Below are 3,847 nucleotides of genomic sequence, written 5' to 3'. Positions count from 1 at the left end.
TTTATAATGTAATCCTTTCTAATCCGTAATTCGAAATGCATTTATCGTTGTTTTTGACCTTTTTTTCAGGTGAACAATTATGTGCCAGAAATTGATTTTGCTAGTTTCCGCAACTGAGATATTTTTATCGCAAAATTTAGAAACTAGAACTGGGTGTAGACCAGAATAGTTAGCTTTTGTTTTTTTTATCATACAAATTTTCAAAGCAACTGTTTGGCTCTTATCTAGTGACATTAAATTTGTCCCATTTCGTATCCTCCATCCTCGCAAAAGAACACATCTCGATGGACTCGCTACGATCACTATCCTACTACTTTTCGTTTTACGCCTGTTTCTAAGCTATTGATCTGAAAAAAAAGCATCAAACCTCAAACATCCCATCGGGGAAAAGGAAAAGTCAAAACACAACCCCCGTTGTGTTGTTTCATCACACACACACACACACACACACACACACACACACACACACACACACGCACAGAGACCACAAACTGCACATTATTCCGCCAGTTGTTTTGCTCCAGCCAGTACATTTCGTCATTCTCGCTTTCGTTCTCGCATCTCTCGATCGGCCGAAGCTATTATTCTTCTCCAGCTTCCGAAATGCTTCATTAAAAACCACGCCAGATTACCCCCCGTTTTGCTTTTGCTTCTCTGCGCGGGACAGTGTAATTTGAGCATATGCTACATGCTGTTGCTTTGCATAAACAATACCCAACGAAACCCCAATTTCCAATGCGGCAATCGGGTTTGGGGGGTATTAAAAAGAAAGAGAAAAATTTGCGCTTTTCGCTACGGTACTCCGCCCGGTCGAGAACCGTTCGTTCTACTTCGTTTGGCGCCGCCTGCTGCTGCCGGTGTTTGCTGCTTCGGCCAGCTTCCGGAGTGAATCATCATCATCAACACCATCATCATCATCATTAAATCTGCGTCTAGAACAATGGATTAAGCCGTAGTGGCTGTCGAATGAACGCTCAAAATCAAAATTACTGGCTGCGGATGATGCGAATTAAATGCGTTCGATTAAAACTCGACAACGTCCAACTGCGAAAGTGTGATTGCGAAACACTCTCGGACCGGCTGCTGTAGGCCGATTGATAGACCCGGCTGGCCAAGACAGCACGCTGCACGCGGAGCACTGGTTTTGTGATAGCGAGAAAGCCCGCCAGGGCCGCGATAATCAACGACGCGCCAGTCGTGAAGAACCATTCTCTGGCAAAGCCTGGGTTTGCACAACACACTCCCAGCGCAAGCCGAGGCCAAAAGGGCGACCGACCGTGCGACAACACATGTTTATCGCTTCAGCTACCGAAAGGACTACGACCTCTTGCGCTCGAGTGCTAAAAGCGATTCCCGCGGTCTTGTCTCCCGTGCCTCCCGTCTGCCGAGCCTTGCGCCATGGTGCGGTCTCGCGAGCCCTTCTTCGAAGGGGAGATGATCGTACTCTGTCGTGTTGTGTGTGTGTGTGTGTGTGTGTGTGTGTGTGTGTGTGTGTGTGCGGTTCCAACATCTGGCCGTGTGTCATTCCGTTAGAAGTGGCGTGGAGTGTTGGCCCTTTTTTTTTTGGTTGCCCTTTTCTTCGGTCCTTCTTCCCAACAGTCCTGCGTGGTTTCCGAGACCGGTAACCTCCTGGGACGTCTAACGGAAGCGAGGACACAGCAAAGAGAGAGAGAGAGAGAGAGAAAAAGCGGAAAAATAAGAAAACACACTCGCCACGGGGCAGACGAAATCGTTCCAGGAGATGAAGCTGCTGAGGTCACCCGAACGGGAATGTCTTTACGGTGGGTCACAGAGCTAGCTCGTCGTTGCAGGAGAGCTTGCAACTGCTGCGTGGAGTTTGGTTGCCCTCGAAGGAGCTAAATGGATGACCGAATGGATGCCCCAAACAAGCGTGCGCTTTAAAGGCATCTCAGTAGCACCAAAGTAACGAGTGATCGCACGATTTTACGATCGCTGAGCATGAGTCAGCGGGAAAATCCAGCAGCAGCAGCAGCAGCGGACTATAAACGCTGGCAGCACATTTTGTGCCGTCGATCGTTAAAATCCCGGCAGCTGTAAGCGATCGCGAGAGGAAGATCCACGAAGAGCCGCAGCAATTTTATTGCCCTATTGCGTGTGGTTGCATTTTGATGTCTCGGTTGCATCGATGGCACGTGCGGGTTTCGAATTTTCCAGCCGTTCCGGTGCGTGCGATGGTGATGTGTTTTTGAAATTCGATCCAATGGCGGCGTCGTCGTCATCGTCGCCAATGGAAAATGGGTCGATTTCTGCTGCAAAACGCAAACAAACGCGGGTTTTCGCTCGCTCCCTTGGGGCGTGTGATTGGTTTCCTGGGGTTTAGAGCAGTTGGGAATGTCGAAAAGATCGCACGAAGAAGCAACGATAAACGTGACCGTGAAGCAGACCCCAAAATGGGTTGCATTTCTGCCCAACGAGCGTAAAAGGAAGCTATGGAAGATGTCGATAGCTGCCACATTGGCCCAGAGCTCGTAGAAAAGCGCCTTCAAAAGCGTTCCAGACATAAATTCCGCGGTCTGAAGTGCGCTAATAATCGCAGCACGATCGCGGCTAGAATCGCAAAGCCAACACCTTCAAACAGAGCAGAGGGCTGGACCTCTCAACACACACCTGATTTGATTCGGCCCCACAGACGGTGGAGCGATGGGAGGTTTTTTTTGCTTGGGTTTGCGCGGAAAAGCCGTTAATTGTTGCCTTTGTGGGCCGTAAAATATCGCGACGAGTCGTAAAAGTGTCAATCAAACGTGTTCGTCGGTTTGTTCCGGAATATGTGTTTGTGTGTAAGAACGCGCGGTTGCTGTAAAAGCGCGTCTTTGTAATCGAATTTGTGCGGCATTTTTTTAATGGCTCGAGTGGGAAGGGAATTAATAGGCAGCTTTTTTTCCGAAGGAAGAAAAAAAAGATTAAACAAAAACAAAAGTGGGAGACGAATTGTCTTCATTTGCTAATTAAACTGCCTCGACGACGGCAGTCCGTGGGTGTTTTCTTTAAATGCAGCCTACTTTGTTCTCACTTTTAAACTCAATGTTGTAAACGCTCTCACCGATGAGACGTTTCGTTTTTTTTGCAAATAAGCGACTTGAAGATAAGCCCTTTTTTGGTGGAAAAAATGCTCATTTCAATGGGTTAACTTTCGCACAAAAATGGCTCTTCGATTTGGCCAGTTGAGGTTTATTAAATGTACGAATAATGCGTGACAGAAATGCGGCTAGAGTTAGCTATTGACTCGAAACAAATCGACTTCAGTCAGCAGCCATTTATGTGAGCTTTAAATTGCTCGCTCCCCGCGTACCAAATTCGCTCTTAATTGTGCCGCAAGCACCCTTCGCACGCATCCTTTAACGCAACATTCAACAGGTCCTTTTGCTGTGCCGGCAGTCGACGGTGGCAAAAAAAAGCCGTGGCGGAAAAAGCGGATACTCAGCTCTCAGCCACGCGTGCGGAATTCACTTCGCCCGCACTAAAACCTTTCCCCATTTTCCGAAACGCCACCCACCCCTCCCCCCCCCCCTTCCCAGCCAGACCCTTCCATCGCCGAACAGGTAAAAGGTCAATTGATTTCCCCCGGGGAATGGAGTGTGTGTGTGTGTTTTTTTTTCTCTTCTTTCGATCAAAAGCTTTTTGTTCACCCCCGACCCCGCCCCCACCGTGCCGGTGTATCCTTTCCGTCTTCCGCCGACCGGCCGGAAACGCAATATTCTACCAATATTGCCGCCGTTGTTTGTGTTTACTGTGCGAAAGGGGGAAGGGAAATGAAGGGCCACGACGTACCGTTTCTCCATCCCCATTGCCGGAATGCTTCATTCCGCTCCATTAGCCGCGTCGTGAC

The sequence above is a fragment of the Anopheles nili genome, chromosome 3, assembly GCF_943737925.1.
Source record: "Anopheles nili chromosome 3, idAnoNiliSN_F5_01, whole genome shotgun sequence".
Classification (NCBI taxonomy): domain Eukaryota; kingdom Metazoa; phylum Arthropoda; class Insecta; order Diptera; family Culicidae; genus Anopheles; species Anopheles nili.
This window is presented reverse-complemented; position numbering follows the sequence as displayed.